The sequence below is a fragment of the Anabrus simplex genome, chromosome 6, assembly GCF_040414725.1.
Source record: "Anabrus simplex isolate iqAnaSimp1 chromosome 6, ASM4041472v1, whole genome shotgun sequence".
In the NCBI taxonomy this organism is placed as follows: Eukaryota; Metazoa; Arthropoda; class Insecta; order Orthoptera; family Tettigoniidae; genus Anabrus; species Anabrus simplex.
Window position 1 is genome coordinate 284749919 of NC_090270.1, and position 18165 is coordinate 284768083.

The 18165-nt window shown below is 40.3% G+C and overlaps 1 protein-coding gene across 1 annotated transcript in view; it reads left to right on the forward strand.

The window, feature by feature from the left end:
• The window catches only part of LOC137496915 (uncharacterized), a 407120-nt gene that overhangs the window by 24248 nt on the left and 364707 nt on the right, over positions 1 to 18165 (forward strand). The window lies entirely within an intron of this gene.

Below are 18165 nucleotides of genomic sequence, written 5' to 3' on the forward strand. Positions count from 1 at the left end.
AGAAGTGTGAGGCAATGTTGAGAAGTAAGAGTGTTATTTGAGTGGAGAAGACAGACAATTTGGGAAGGAGTGTAATAAAAGTGCAAAGGAAAGGCGGAATCACCTAGAATATAATGAGGGTAATGAAGCAGGAAAATGGGCCTGTGAAAATTTCAGTGAAGGAAAAAATATGAGTTATAGCTGCTTGTTAAGAGACAGGCTTGAATATGCCTGGATATTCGGTAATACAGTCGAGATTCGAACCCATCCGCGGGTAGTTGTAATTTTTTTGACACTTTGAGTCAAGTTTACTTAATTTTATAATTTCATTTTCGAACAGTATCGATAATTTTATCATGTGCTTAGTTAAATCCATTTTACTCCAAAATTTGCTTCTTATTCACACTAAATGACACTGTTTCCCATTCATATACCGTAGGTTATTCTTAGGAAGTTAGCTTTAGTTTCAACGCTCAAGTTTTGACCAAATGTACCACAAGCTCTTCGACTTAGCCTGGCATATCTATATTTTGGATGGCGCCGTATCACGTGGGGAGATAGTCATTTTTAGCGACCCAGTACTGTGGGGGTAATTGTCATTTTGGGCACTGTTTATACCTACTCTAGATCATTATTTTGTGCTGACCGCATCTTTTGTAGGCAATTTTAGGAGTGTATTGTTCGAAATTTTGAGGAGGATCATAATTGGTACCCAATATTTAAGTTAAGAGATAATTTCAAATAGGCACATTATAGATGACAAAGTCCGATATTCTTGTTCGTTACTCAGACTGAGTCATGTGAACTGGCAACTTGACGTACTAGATAATCGAGTCTACATTGCGGTAATCGATAGTACTTATGTCTGTACATGAATACGGGAGGGTGAGGTTTCCTTGGAAATCGTATATTTAGAAGAAGTTGGTTTGGTACATATTGGCATTAAAGTTAAGTTTTGTATTGTAACCGAACGAAGACAGTCACGCCAATATGAGAGGTAAAGTTAAAAACATATCACACGTACCCTTGAAAACTTATAAGTCTTATAAGACAATAATTATTGACTAAAAATACAAATCTCAATAAAATTAATGCTAATCTCACACCCCCAATCATGACATAGATGTGATGGCAATAAGTGTACCTAATACAAAAGTTGTAAGAGCTTTGCAGGAGTAGTGAAGATTAAAAAGGAGGACAGATAGCCGATGGTAGAAGCAGGTCAAATAAATCAGTGATTCCACTGGCAATTCGAGAACAATAAAATGATTTCTAGGTGAGGCAAGCATACGATGTGTATCCTTCAGATACATTCGACTACAGACATAGCCTAAAAATTTATGTGAAATACATTTGCATAGCCAGTGATTTTAAATTTGTTTTTATTTGGCATAAAATAGGGACACAAGTTAGTCTCAAGCTCTGATGTAAATTTGTAATTACAGGGGCATAACTGTTAAAGATTGCAGGTGTATGGACAATTGTTGTGGGAAATACCGTATAAACCTTTAATCGGAAATAATATGCAAATGTAGTTACGCATTGATGTCTAATACATAGATTTGAGCCCGAATTAGGACAGGCCTACATTTTTATTTAACATTTGGGGCTACACGAGTAATATTCTGTAAATTATTTATACACGGCTGAATATTATTTTCTTTTATCGCGATATTAAAAGCACATGATATGAGTTAGGCAGTTTCTGCATGGTGAATTTTGGAAGCCATATTGTTTGTGATTATGCAGACAGCAGAAAATGGGAATTTAAAATTAAAATTTGAAAATCTTGGTACTACATATATAGACATTTACGCCGGAAGCATGGCTGTCTTATTCGAATTGAATAAGATGGCAGTAACTTTAGCCGATCTTCTGGCTAGGATGGACTTTGCTGCGGCGGAAGCCAGGGTGCGCGAGCAAGAGTCGAAGGAGCGTATGAAGAAGATGGACCTGGCACCTGCGGAAGCTATGAGATGCAAGCAGGAACATATGGCAGAGATAAAGGACAGAATCAAATTACCAGCACTAGAGGCTGAGAAATGCGAACTCACGATCTCCGGAGACGTAGTGAAACAGATAATAGAAGGGAATGAGAAGCTTGTGGGAAGGATTGAAGTAGTTCAGAGATGTCATCAGGAGGGTATGAATCGCTTAGAGAAGCGCATTGACGAAGGAGATTCGAACCGAGGAACAGGTAGTCCAAATTCAAAAGACCCTTTAGGAGCTGATAGGGAAAGTATCAGATGGAGCCTTAAAGACAGAGAAACAACTAGTAGTTTAGATGAGGCACGCACGGAAATATGAAAGAATAGGAGAGCGATTGATCAACTCAGTGCAGAAACGGAGGAGAGATTTTCAGCCATCACCGAAGAAATCAGGACTCAGGTTGCCGAGTGAAACCGAAGAATGAAGAAAAGCTGGAAAGAAGACTATCTGAAAAGGAAAGGGAAAACGTAGCAAAGATGAAAACCCTGGAAGAAAAACTTTCGCACGAGGTCGCGGATCAAATTACGGACAAGGGCGAGGAGATCAGGAAAACAATTCTGACAGATAGAGAGACCACCAGAGGTAATATACCTGAAGCATGGGCAGATTTGAGTCAAAAGAATGCTCATAAGTTGACATCTACAGAAAAGGAAGTTTAATACCTGACAGACAAGATGGAGTTGCCAGATCTCAGGACAAGTAAACAAATGGACAAGTTTAAATGTTCGATTCAACAGCATAGCATGGAGAGAGAGAGAAAATAGTAATGTGGGCAGTCATAAACCTTGAAATGAAAACCAATATCTTGATCACTCAAGGGGTCCGTCACAGCTAGACTGTACATTTACGATATATTTGTACCACATGCGATTCCTAGGAGTCAACATAGAGAAAACTCAGTATTCACGCTCGATAATGCCTGAACACATTATGCCAACATCTTTCAGAGATTCCTGCACGAGTGCCATGGGCTATGAAAGGAGTGGGCACCCAGAATTTCCGAACTGAATCAGAGTTAAGACTAGGACCACTTGCAGCAACACATCCGTGCGAGAAATTAGACATACCAGCAATCAAAGCCCTTGGAGAAGGTTCGGAAAGAGTGCGGAAGTCTGTTTCAACAGAGCGTGTGGTGCCTTGTCGGAAGCTATAAAGCTATTAACTAAGTGAGGGGCCGATAAAATTCCTAATTAACCACTTGACGTACTTTGACCGATCTCTCCGTCCTGGCTCTCAACCGTACTCCGGTACAAAGACCGATCTCTCCGTCCGCGCGTAGTGTTTATTTCCGGACCCGCTCCAAGTCGGTTTCCTTTGTGAAAGGATTTGATATTAGTAAGGTAACCTCTTGACAGGTGGAATCACAGTTTTATTCCATTGATGTATTTGATAAACACTTCTGTACAGTTATTCCGCAGAAAGAATAACCTGTATCTTAGCAACCTCACCGTAAGCGAAATCATGGCTGCCTCCAAGTTGAGAGACGAAGCGATTTTGTGGGAATTTTTAGAAGACAATAACATTGATATAGAAATAAGCGATGAAGAATTTAGTGGATATGGAAAGTAGTTCATGTGATAGAAACTTTAGCGCTGCTAGGGGTGAGTACAGTGCTGTTTTGCCGTCAAATATGTCACTGAATTTTAGGCCTACAACTGATGCCACACCAGCGGCTTCCAATCATATTTTACACGATAGGGAATGGAACTGGGAGTACGTAAGTTATACTCTAGAGTATCATTCACGCATCGCAACTGGTGAGGGTGTTTTCCAAAGGCACCTATGACAATGCCTGAAGGAACTTCAAGTTATGAACAAATTTTTAACAGCAGACTTTTTGGGAACATCTAACTAATAAGGTAAATGCTTACGCAAGTAAATGTCTTGTATCGGCTGCCGAGGATATAAATAGGGTAATGTCATATGGAAAGGAACACTGGTTTCCTGTATCTGTGGATGAAATGAAGGCCAGATTACCTTGAAGTGGTAATGTACAGTATGATGGAAAAAAAGACGTCCAGACCCAATCTTGTTGTTGACTACAACCGTAGAAAGGGTGGTATTGATTCACATGACCAGAGAGTCGCATCATTCCCCTTGACGAGGAAGTATGTAAAAGGATATAAAAATATACTTCTACATGCTAGACATGACACTTCTGAATTCCAACATCATTCATCACCTCCTCAACCCTGACAAGAAGCGAGTAGGCTTTACCAGCTTCCAGATCAATTTGGCCGAACAGCTGTTGGCAAGTGTGACCTTGCCTGACTATCGAAAATAAGGCACCCAAGCCTTGGGGATGCACCAGTGAGACTTCAAAGGGAGGCACTGGGGACCCCCAACAACGAAGAAGGTTATCCCATCACGGAGATGCAAAGTCTGTGCAACACGGGATCTGAGGAAGGAAACTTCATATGAATGCCACGGGTGCAAGGTGGCGATGCATGTATATGACTTTTATGATCTACTATATTCATAAAGACTTCACAAAGTACATCTGACAGTAGTTCGGATATTTCCTTTCATTAAGTTGCTGTAAAGCATGCTTTTTCAGTGTCGGTGATAATATCATGTAAATTAATGAAAATAAATGGTACACCAAGGCATAAATAAGTTCAGTTAAATGGTATGTGAATGGGTTAAGACACTATTACAACTGCGCTTTGGTGTTTAACCCCTTGGCTTATCACACGTTGAGCAATGACTTGTGTTTGGAGAATAACGAAAGAGGATGCCTAATTTGAATTTGTAATCTTTGCAGAAAATGTGGTTTGCTCGTGTGTATCATGGAGGTATGATCAGAAAAAGAAATTTGGTCACCTTATTGGAATTTGGAAAATACAAGTTCAAAAATCATGATATGTAACTATTTCAAAATGATTTAGGTAAGTTTCCTCAAGAGAAATCTGAAAAGAATACACTAAGGATATAAAAGGTTCAATTTTTTTGCTAGTTGCTTTACGTCGCACCGACACAGATAGGTCTTACGGCGACGATAGGGACAGGAAAGGGGTAGGAGTTGGAAGGAAGCGGACGTGGCCTTAATTAAGGTACAGCCCCAGCATTTGCCTGGTGTGAAAATGGGAAACCACGGAAAACCATTTTTAGGGCTGCCGACAGTGGGATTCGAACCTACTGTCTCCCGAATACTGGATACTGGCCGCATTTAAGCGACTGCAGCTATCGAGCTCGGTCTAAATGGTTCAAAAGGATTTATCAGGTGAAATAGGAAAACTGTATTCTATCCACTTCAACCAATTCAAATACCAGGGAAATGTGGGATATAGCTAGCTCTTGCGGAAGTTTCAGTACAGCGGTGCTATGAAGTGCACAGGGATACAGGAAATTATCACCTAGCTTACAAATTGCAAATAGAGTAAATCTTAATGCACACATCTTCTTTAAACATTCTTTATTATCTCAGTCTTACATCTTCCTCTTTCCATAAACAATGGAAATAGTCTCAGTCCATCTTCCTCCTTACAGTACAATTCACCATGAGCAATGGACCTCTTATGTTGCAGGAAGTAAATGTGAAAAAAAAAATTCACTCCTCACCGTAATATGTGACCTGAAAAAAACCCAACATGACCACTTTATTACATTCACAGATAAGTCCTTAACAGCCACAAATTTCTTCGAGAAATAATAACTTGCCCGAGCATCATCTTATTGACAATCTACAGTTAAATACTGATATTCCCCCACCTTCAACGATTTGTATGTTGCCGAGTTCAGGTGTGATAAAATCTATGCTGACAAACTCCCAACCCTGATACTTTCTGGAATGTATCTAATGAGCCCAGGCTACTTCTAATTGAGATAGAAAGATGGGCAAATTTTCAGGTCGGGCCTATACATACAGTGGAATCTCAATTCTCCGTTTTTGGAGGGACCACTGAAAAAAAACGTACAACACGGGAAGACAGAAAATCTGGGAATGAATGAACCATGAACAATCTGGCTAAACATTAAAAAAAAACAAAAAAACTGTATACTTAAAATCTTACAAACACCCTTAAACCAAACCAAATTACAGGCCCAATGGGCCTTCCGCCCACCAAGCAACTGCTGCTCGGTCCTAACGCCTGCAGATTACGAGGCAACGCATGGTCAGTGTAACAAATCCTCTCGGCCGTTATTCATGGCTTTCTAGACTGGGGTCGTCATCTCACCATAAATAGCGCCTCAATTAAAGGTAATTGTAGAATGAGTGAACCAGGAACCTGCCCTCATATCCAGGTAAAAATGCCTGACCTGGCCGGGAATCGAACCTGGGTCCTTCGGGTGAGAGGCAGGCAAGTTCGACCGCGGGGCCGGCTTCAAGCATTAATTACCGGTACGGGACATAAAAGTCTCAAAAGTTTACATTCAGTTTTACCGGCGAAACTTGTCGATTTCGTCTGAAAACTTCTTTCATTTTCAGCAACTTTGATCGGTCAAACTGTTAGAAAAACCCAATAACATCAAGACAAACAATCGACCACAAGTATCTTTTAATTCTCTAATCTAATAAAATAAAGCACATTGGATACAAAAGCGCCCAGCATGATGGCAAATTCCGTTTTTCTTTAAATCTTCCATTGTAATTTGGTCACCGGTATACTGTTCGTAGTCAGTTTATGGAAATCTTGTGTCTTGTCTTGTCTTGTCTACATCATTTAATGGGTTTCGCTTGAGAGCGGTATACCCAGCCACGTAACCTAAAAAAGGAAACCAAAGTATGGAGGAGGTGGACAAGGAAAGTCAAAAGTGAAAAAAAGGTAGGAAATTAAAGAATGAAACGACAACACGACTACACAGGAAAAACACAAGGACACAAGGGGACTAATCTTCACGCCAAAGCGACCGATACTTGGCGACTTTCTACTAATCACAAACAGACCGGGTCGCACCGAGAGGAGGAAGAAGGTATCGAAACTACTAGACCGGGTGGGAGATAGAAAAGAAATAGATAAGGTAACTACGGTTAGATATCGAGTATCGAACACGTCTATATTGTGGTACCACGAAATTGGGAATGAATAGGATATGAGGTAGATATATAACCATTATCAGAGGGAATGCGTGTTATTTGGTTACATTACTACCGGCATTCCTGGTAGACCTATTCTGTGAAGCAACAAAAGATTCGAGGTTGTGTAAAGAGCCACAACTTCCTCCTGTAGAGTAAGGAGCCTTTTTGACCATGTGGCATCGTGCTCAGCTGCCTTAGCATACGCCCCAAGTTTATCGGAAATAGCTGGAATTATTTTCGAAACCGGGTTCGAAGCCCGGGATGTTTCTGGCTTTTCGTTCGCAGGCGACACAGCCTGCTGGGAAGGAAAGGGAGTGTTCGTCCCGGATACAGAGGAATTGGAAGATATGGCAGTCGTAGCCGAGGGAGGTATTTTGAGGAGTTCACGATATCCCTGGACATCATACCCTGGTGACCTATCCGGACTTGGAGTGTGGGATGAGACAACCGCCGTAAATTTACGTTTTCTGGGCTTTTGATTCTGTAGAACCGGCGCAGATTTCTGGTGTGGAGGAAATTGTTGGAGGGTCAAAAGGGGGTTGAATCTATTGGACACTGGGGTAAAAAAGGACTCGGAGGATAAAGGAGCACCTTCCAATGCCTGCTTTTTTTTCATATCCTGTTGTTGTTTATGTTCTGGGCATTGTAGAGATCCTACGGAATGCTCCCCGGAACAATTGAGACAAAGTCTGGTAGGATTTTTACATACTGTAGTTTCATGATCTTGTGCGCAATTGGCACATCGAGGGAGTTGAGCCCTACAGTTTTTTCTGGTATGGCCATATCATTGGCAACGCCGACAGATAGTCGGTTGAAAGACAAATGGGTCAACCTGGGTACGAACCCAATAAATGGAGACGAAGGCAGGTAAAGTCTGACTACGAAATGTGAGTTTAATGGTGCCAGTTGGAATACAACAGACCCGGCCATCCTGAACGGAGCGTCGGTTCATTCTCTGAGCTCCAACGATAGGGGGGGTCGATTCAGCAACCTGACAAATTTCCTCTACGGACAAATCTTTATCAACCCCTCGAATAACTCCGATCTTATATAGTGACGCGGAAGGAATAAACGCTTTGAGATTTTTCCTTTAAGATAGGATTGGTGAGAAAGTTATTAGCTTTTGTGCTTGTCTGAAACTCAATTTGAATCCTATGGCGACCTTGCCTAGCAATTTGAGTAACACCCGAAAATTTACGGTCATAAAAAAGTTTTCCCAAAGCCATGGGATGTATACTGCCCAATTTCTTACTTTCATTAATGGCCTCCACAAATACTAGATAGGGGCCTTTATGGGTATCATCATATATCTGCGTTTCAGGTTTAAGAGCATACACATCAACCTTAGTAGAGGAAGCACGGTTACGATCCGATGGGGTTGGGTCATTTAACACAAGGGTATTTTCCATAGAGTACTCACGAATATCAACTTCTACAGACTCCTCCTCCATACTCTGTCCCCCACTCGACTCCGCCAAGATGTGGGGAGTGAGTTAGAATTTAAGACATAGAATACAAAACCTCGTACCGCTCCCAAGGAAGCTAAGTAAGACGAAACACTGATCACCCGAACCTACTCGCACCACACTGAGTAAGATACTAGCACCGATAGTCACACGTCCACTCTCCAGCGTGCACCACAGGCAACTGCCATGGAAATCTTGTACCGCGCAAATGAGGCCTGCGGCCTACATCGACTTTAAAAGGTTATGTTGAACTCGAGAATATTGTTTCGAATGTAAATATTGATTCTCATTTTTTCGAATGCATTATATTAAATTATGTCCGTCACTAATCACGATTAAATTGGAAAGAGAAAAAATATCATCAACACTTTTGAATTTATGGTTATTCGCGACCTTGACCTCAGCTGGAAAATGCGCTCGCTCTCCAAGTTGGTACGAGCGTGAAATGATGCAAATGTTTTTACATGTAACGTGCCCAAATAAAACCACTGCGGTTTTAACATTTTAACACAATAACGTGAAATTCGTAGTCTTACATAAGGACCAAAACAGTAATAGGCAATCCCAAAACCTCCCATGGCTTTATGTATGTAAGAAGGTGCAACATCTGTTCTGGTCTCGATAACGTAATCGTATGCAATAATATTAAAACACAAAATTTGTGTTACTTAAGAAGGAACAGTTTAGATTCCTGCCCGGAAGCTCAGTGCATACAGTGCCCTGAGGGAAGTGCCGAAAACCTGTTCGGCGATATGAAACTCGTTCCGTCTTCAAGTAGAGCGGTTGAAATATGCTGTCTCCTTCTCCAATTGTTGTGGACACACTCTGCCTCGTGATTTTGATTCTCTAAACAACACCACCCGAAAGCGATGCTAAGATGGTCCCTTACGCAAGTTCACCGCCGATCGCTTTTCCCCTTCCTCATATTACCGCAATGACTGGACGTTAACACTATGATCCGCAAGTATGCGTTGCCGTCCTTTTGTGAGATACAGTTTCTTGAGAAACGCGTGATCGAGGATTTAGCGTTGATGGGATTGAAATTTCTGAACGGTTCATATGGGATATTGTTTCTTCGAGGAACGGACAATGCGGGATTTTTACAACGTGATTTAATTAGGATGCTCGTGGGACCACGCAATTTGATCGGATAATACGGGGAAACGTAGCTTCCAGGAACGTATAATTGAGGTTCTACTGTATTTGGGACATGTCCAACAAAAATACCTTAAAATTATCAATAAAACAACCTTAAAAATGTCAATAAAACAACTAAGTTTAAGATACAGAGTGAGCCGGTTCGATCTGCGACGAAAGTACGCTGAATGTTAAATCCTGAAAGAAGAAAAAATTTGTTGACTAACAAATTAAATCACAACCTTCCATGAAGTTTGAAGGCAAAACCAGGGACAGAACATTAATGTTCTGTTTACAGTATGAACAAAGCACCTACCTATCTTTCCAACTGTCAAACAGAGAAATGGTGGAAACATACATCACTATCACTCCTTGCCTTAGATAGGCATGTGGTAACCAAATTAAAGATCAGAATGGTGAAGAGGAACTGCTGTAATCTAGAGCCATGACAAGGTACTAAAGACCTAATTATATCTGTGCCAAATCCTATTTAACTAGCTTCGTCCGCTCGGTGAAGGGTTGACATCCTTTAACACCATTCGTTCCTTGATACACTTAGGATGACATCTATGCACTTCAAGAGACAACTCTCTAGCATAGGGTATACCTCCTTAACTCAATCACTGCCAAACAAGCAATAAATAAGTTTCTGATCACTATGCCTCATATGACACAGTGTGTAGTTATGAAGTATGGGATACTGTGTAATGGTTTGAACCTCTGCAGGAATATTCAAAGTAGTTCCATCCTCATTTCGAAAGCAATCTGTTGCTATTTTATCTTTTTTTAAGTAATATCTTTGAGCTAAGTTTTAGTAAGGTTTAACCTTTTCAATACAAATTACAAGCTGCATAAGATGTCATCTCCCACCATTTGTTCAATAGTGGTACCGGTTTCAACATATACAAATATCATCATCCTAAATCACACAAATTGAGCAAGTACATATTAATTAAAATTGCTGTGGTGACATGTAGTGATACACAATATCATACACTATTCTTCACCAAATAAACACACTGATAACAATATTTAACATGCTTAACTGTACCATCAACTTTTCCTAACGTTTTTTTTTTTTTTTACACTGAAAGTGTGAAAGCCTTTAAAAGTTTCTTGTTACTGTGTGTTATAATTAAAGTGATATACTCATAGCAAATACATAATCTGATCTTTCTGATCTGTTTGCGTACAAATGCCCAAATCATCACACACCATTTTACAGTTGCATTGAAAATCTTTTAGTGATTGCCATTTCATTAAAACCACTTGTTATTCAAATTTGCCCAAGAACAGAAATTTAGTAGGTAACACATTGCTCATGTAATGGAGCTTGTGGAACTATGCTGTTTTATATCTCATAAAACACTGTCTTAGAAAGGCTTGTTAAGATTTACACTGAGACATCTATAAAATTGTTTAGTATAAGACGGTATTGTTTAAATACCGAAGTTGTTTGTCTTTCCGTTTTCTCTTTAGGCGTTTCCACTAAAATCACTGGCTTGTCAATATCTTAACCCACTCGACTTATTTGATGTGACGTTCATGTGAGCATTGGCCAGGCCTTCATATCAAATGACGAGAAAATCACGCACTGCGCCAAGTCGTATGTACTAGCTTATATTTTCATCATCCCTGCAAGGGCTTCCCTTTTACGAACTTCTATGCATAGAACAGGAATGTGGCTTGTTTACAGCTCTCCTTCTAAGAATTTGTATTGTTATGTACTGCCTAATTGTAGCCTCTGAAAGTACAAACATTTCATCAAGTGTCTCTCAGTCTATGGGCATAGTACAGGCAAGTAACAACAAAGCTATTGCTGAGTTAATTAAAAGTGTTTTAGACAGTGATTCAGAGGACAGTGATAACAATTAAGATAATATCGAAGAAGAGATTTTAAACTAAAGTGACAATTCATCTGATATGAGTGACTGTGAAATCATACCCAAAGCCCCACATTCATCACTAGGGACCTGAAAAATTAGCATCTATTTACAAAGTTAAAATAATCGCATGGTATTATTAGTTTTAACGATTCCAAGTTTATAAAGTACATTTATTGTCTTCGGTTCACACACAATACCAATTCATTGTTCAAATGAAAGCAATGTCCGTACTTCGGCATTGCATTTCTTCAAATTGCACCGTCTGTCTGTAACCACTGTGTTGTAATGAGACAACACACGCTCGCTATCAACATTGTTCATTGGGGTCTAGGCTACAATTAGCCTACGCAGTGGCCTCCACGATATGCACTAGCCAGCGTCTTGGTAGGTGTGCTAGGTACCAACTGATGAGCCCAACCTAGCACACGGGGGTGAAACGCTGGCAAACAGGAATGAGTTAGCTGGAAAATTTATAATGTCCAATAACGGACCATTTATATTGGTATTATAAATTTACTCATTCGGAACAAATATTTCAGATATTCTATGGGAATCAACATCTATATCATCTGATGGCCAAGCAGGCATCTTTTTTTGATAATGAGACAATGTCTCTCATAGTGCATTGGCAATGCCTGTGGCTACAATTAGCCTACGCAGTGGCCTCCAAGGTATGCACTAGCCAGCGTCTTGGTAGGTGTGCTAGGTACCAACTGATGAGCCCAACCTAGCACACGGGGGTGAAACGCTGGCAACCAGGAATGAGTTAGCTGGAAAATTTATAATGTCCAATAACGGACCATTTATATTGGTATTATAAATTTACTCATTCGGAACAAATATTTCAGATTCTCTGTGGGAATCAACATCTATATCATCGGCTTTGAGCAAGTCGGAACTACAAGAGAGGCTACGCCAGGATCTGATAGAAAATGAGGAAGACCCAGGCAGTTTCGATTTTGAAGTCGTCTCGGAGAAGGAAGCCAACGACCGGGTAGGCATTATGCTTACGCAAATAACTACTTTGATTGGGACACAATCTGAAAAACTCGAAGGGAAAATAGAGGCCCAGACTCAAGAGATAAAAGGTCGAATCGATTCCTTGGTAAGAGATCTGAAGGAGGATATTTCAAAAATTAATGAAAAAATCAACAGTGTAGAATTAGATGTAGACAAAGTAGTAAATGATATGCATACCTTGGAAAAGAAAGTCGAAGAGAAGATTGGAGAAATCGAGCGGGAATCCAACCATTTTAAAACCGAAGTAGGCCAGAAACTTACGAAGTTTGGATCCGAGGTTAAGAGAAAAATTTCAACCCTGGAGGAAAACATTTCTGTAGGCAGTGGTCAACCTAACAGAGGTAGGGACCTCTCCCTTGGGATACCGGTCGATCCCAGAATAATCAGAGATAGCCTACCAGAATTTCATGGGAGACTGGAAGAGTGTCCTAAAGCATTTCTAAAGACATCATAATCTCTACTAGGTAGGACAAATATACCTACGGAGATATACTTACAAATTGTCAGTCAACAACTAAAAGCATCAGCAGGACTTGGTGGCAGAATATAAAAGGGCTCAGCCTCGACTGGGAGGAATTTAGGAAGGAATTCGTCCAGAGATTTGACTCGAAGTCTGTCCAAATGTCTGTCCAAAAGAAGTTCCTCACTGAAACGCAACCCAGTGGGATGAGAGCAGGAGCTTTCGTAATTCAAAAACTCCAACTATTTAAGCGAGTCCATGAAAAAGAAAATATTGATACGAGCGTTCCTTATATAATCGAGCTGCTACATGATAAGATACGATCACTTGTTAAAGTGGCACAACCAAAAACTTTTGAAGAGCTCCGTCACATCGTAGCAAAACTGGATGAGGAAACAAGTTACCATTCCTCAAAAACGAAAACCTCAACAGCGGGAGAACCCAAGAAATGTTACCGTTGTGGGCAGACCGGGCATTTTAAGGAACAATGTCCAGAAAACTAGCTTGGGACCATTCGAGCTGGGGGAAGGAGGGTTCCGGAATGAAGAAGCCCCAGATACATGGCACCTGGCTGGAAGGTAAACATATTGGTCAAATCTGTAGTGATGATGAGCCTAGTTCACCCCACCCGGCTATTAATTTGACGATTGATGATAAGCCTGTAATCGCTATCCTTGATACTCAAGCTTCACACTCATTTGTGAGCATGAATGTGGCTAAATTTTTAGAACCTATCCGTCCTGATAAGGTGGTAACAGTCAGAGGGGCAATTCGCCACATACATTATCAGATTGAGGGTTGTACTTTTCTTCAAGCCAAATGCTTCACTGAAGTCACAAACACACCGGTGAAGGTTATCAAGGATTTGATACCTGATATAATATTAGGACATGACTTCTTAACTAAATATGGGGTAGTGATAGATTACACAGCTAATGAAATATTCTTTGGTAATAGGAAAAGATGTAGACTGGCATGGGTTGAAAATAAAGCTCTCGAGTCACAAACATTAGCACCCAAGGTATGGGCAGAACTGAAAACAGGATGGTTGAGGGTGGAGGAGAAGGATGATCTTGAGAAGTTACTGAATAAGTTCCCCGAGGTCATCACTGATAAAATCGGGTTTACCACAACGGTAAAACATAAAATAACATGCAAGTATAATACCCCAGTTAAACAAAGGCCCTACCCACTTAACCCAGATAAACGAAAATTTGTAATAAAAAAGGTCAAGGAAATGGAGAACCAGGGATTGATTGAACCTTCAGTATCAGGATGGGCTTCTCCGATAGTATTACCTAAAAAAAAGTGGGGATTACCGACTTTGTGTAGATTTGCGTCAGGTAAATAACAAGACTATATCAGATGCCTACCCCATGCCGGATCTACGCCACCTGATAAAGCAAGTGAGTGGGGCAAAAGTCTTCAGTACCCTCGAATTGAACTCTGGCTACTGGCAAGTGGAAGTCGAAGAAGGATCTCGACCGATGACTGCTTTTTCTACCCCAAGAGGACTTTATCAATTCAGAGTCATGCCATTTGGTCTTAAGAATGCTCCAGCCACCTTTATGCGTCTGATGGACGAAGTCTTATCAGGATACACAGGAGAATTCTGCCAGGTCTATTTGGATGACATTCTCGTGTACAGCAAGACATTTCCGGACCATTTGGAACACCTAGCTAGAATATTAGAAAGACTGAAGATTCACGGACTTACCGGTACTTGCCAAGTCAAGAAGTGTCAGTTCGCATCAAACTCGGTTGAGTACTTAGGTCATGTATTGACGGACAAGGGATTAGAGAGACAAATTGAGAAGAATAGCGGGTGGTACAGTAGTTTTGTGCCGCACTTTGAGACGAAAGCTGCTCTGTTATCGACCTCCTCAATAAAAACGTACCGTTTAAATGGACTCAGAGGGAAGAAACAGCCTTCCAGGAGATAAAAAGATCTATTTGTGATGCTCCAAGTCTAGCCTATCTGGATACAAACCGGGAAGTCTGCTTACAGACGGATGCGAGTGACATCGGTCTTGGGGCTGTACTGTTCCATGAGAGAGAAGGAGGAAGCAAGGATATAATTGAGTATGCCAGTAGGAAACTTTCTGCTCTCGAGAGAAACTATTGTACAGCCGAGAAGGAAGCATTAGCAATGGTGTGGGCTGTCGAGAAGTTTAGAGGTTATCTAGAGGGAAGGAAGTACAGGCTATTTACGGATAACTCTTAACTTCAGTGGTTAAACCAAGTATCTGGATCGAAGTCCAAACTGATGCAATGGGCCTTGATCCTTGCCGACTTTAACTTCGAGATTTGTCACGTTCCTGGGGCAACCAATCAAGCGGTGGATAGCCTATCAAGCAGGGGCGAAGCATCAGGGGAGACAGGGTAGACAGCAACTACCCTTAACGTTTTGTGAACGAGAGATTGTCTAGTAAATTAAATTATCTATATAGAACATTAATTATTTCCAAATACAAGACATTATTGTATTCTCCGCTTTATTTAATTTGGACTCACTTCGCCAATGCTCGAGCTCGCGTCAGTTACATGAAGCACGTAGACAAAAGTAGACGCTGTCCATTCTGTGTATTTTCCCTTTGATTTTCAAGGCTCTCAGATAGAGCAACACTAACGCTATCTGTAGGTGCTGACTGTGGAACTATTAGATTCCTATAGCGAGATAGCTCCGCCCAGTAGACAGATTTACCAGCGTCTCTTCTTGCTCTCATTGGCTAGTATTTTGGAACTCAGTTATAAAGGTGCTCTTATTGGCTACCATCTCAGGCATGCTTTAAATGTAATTAATTTGAATTTACTTTATTATAAGACACGTCTAAAAATAAAATAATGATATAGGTAATAATATTCATATACGAAATATAGCAAACTTACACCTAATACATGAATGATAGCACTAAAACTCTTCAAGTACATGCATTTTCTTGCCCGCCAATATTAGTTACGGTACGGCATTATAACGGGAAGGAACAGTAGACAGTTTCAAAGTTACGAATGTGGTGTGAGACGTGAGAGCAAGGCGGCTAATAGTTTATGCGTGTGCTAGTGTCTTACAATAAAGTGATGGGCCTAAGTGTTAATTTTTCATTTATAAAGGAATAGTGAATAGTTACTGGTGATAACGTATAAATTGCAATTCTTGTTTTCTCGTGTGGCAGTTTGTGTTTATTGATGATAGGCCTATCATGGCTTCTGAATTTACCAGTCCTGACTTCCATTCGGTTGTGTACTTACTCAACAATGGTATTTCCTCCTTGTCGTTAGAACAAAAGATAACGATAAAAACTTTACAAAAACGGCCTGACCTAACATTATCACAACAGGACGGAAAATTTGTTTGAAAATTTCAGAAAAGCTGGTATGATAAATATCAGTGGTTGTGTGGAACGGGTAAAGGTCGTGAACAAAAGTTATTGTGTTTATATTGCTTGATGTTTGGCGTTGACGGGGAAGATTCTTGGCGCAGAACGGGTGTAAATACCATAAAAAATTTCAAGAAAAAAGCTAAAAAGCACGCGGCATCTGAGAATCATATAAAGTGCGCCGAGAAATTTCACATGCTGGGGCGGTGCCGTATCGATCACGCCGTTTCAGAGGGACAGAGACTACAGGCCATTAAACACAATGAAATGGTTTCAAAAAATAGGAAAATTGTCAGCAGATTAGTAGACGTTGTTTGCCACTTAAGTATTCAGGAATTGCCGTTCAGGGGTCATCGAGAAAGTCAATGTTCTTCTTTATGTTCATTTAATAAAGGGAATTACTTGGCTACTCTTGACTTACTGGCTTCGGAGGAATCTTTCATGAAAGACCATTTAGAATCAGAAAATGTCTTCAAAGGTACTTCTAGTGACATACAAAATGACTTGATTAAAGCTGTTACTGTTGCCGTTCAGGAACGTATTCGAAAAGAGATAGAATTAGCTGAATTTGTTTCTGTCCAAGCTGACGAAACTACAGATGTTTCCATTAAATCACAATTAAGTATTATTGTGAGGTATTGTGTTAATGGTAAAGTCGAAGAGCGGTTTCTAGGCTTTTATGACGTGTCTGCTGATAAGACTGCTAGGGGTTTAGCTGATGTCATAATCTCAGTTCTGAAAGAATAGAACGTTGATGATACCAGACTCGTATGTCAGACGTATGACGGAGCTACAGTAATGTCTGGTCATAAAGGAGGTGTCCAGGCAATTGCCATCTTCGTACATTGTTACGCCCATCAGCTCAATTTGGTTCTTCTTCATTCTGCGAAAACTATAAAAGAGATGAAATTGTTCCTATGCAATTTATCTATCTTCCACACATTCTTCTCTCGTTCTTCACGTCGTGCAGAATTGCTGAGAGAGCAAGGTTTTCAGCTTCCTCATCCTTCCCCTACCCGATGGAATTACCATTCTCGGGCTGTTATGACCGTGAAAAAATATTATCCCGAGTTGAAAAGAGCAGTGGATCATATCATAAATTCTGACAACTGGGATCCAGAATCAATCCAGACAGCAATAGGAATAGACAATATATTGAACAATCACAAATTTTTGTTCCTCCTGTGTCTCTTTTCTCAAATTTTTGTCTACATTGACTTCTTGTTTAGCATTCTGCAGTCGAAAACGTCTTCTGATGTAAATTTTTTTATTAAAGAGGTGAAGGTTGCTACTTCTAACATCAGATCGCTCAGAAGTGATAAAGTAATTAAAGAAATTGAAGAAGAATGTTCTGCTTTGTGTTCAACTGTCATGAATACTAACCAGGGTCAAAGAAGAGTTGCCTACGAGGTTCTTGATTCAGTGTTGCTTCAGTTAGAAACACGCTTCGGTAATTACGAAAGCCTTCGTTTCGTAGAACTACTTGATGAAACTAAATTTAATATTTATCGTTCACAATTTCCCCAACAGCATTTAAACGAACTCGTGGCCATGTACCCTAAAGTTTTCCATGTGGATCAACTTAAGAGCGAACTTATCAACATTTACTCTGATCCTGATAAATATATTCGACCCCAGCAACTATTGGCTGACATTCTTAATAATGAACTCCAGAGTGTGTATACGGAAACAAAAAAATTCCTTAACTTGATGCTATGTATTCCGTTAACGTCAGTTTCTAGCGAACGCGCTATGAGTGCCTTGAAACGAATTAAAACCTATTTAAGGAATTCGATGACCAACCAGAGAACTCTAGCTACAGAGAAGGAAC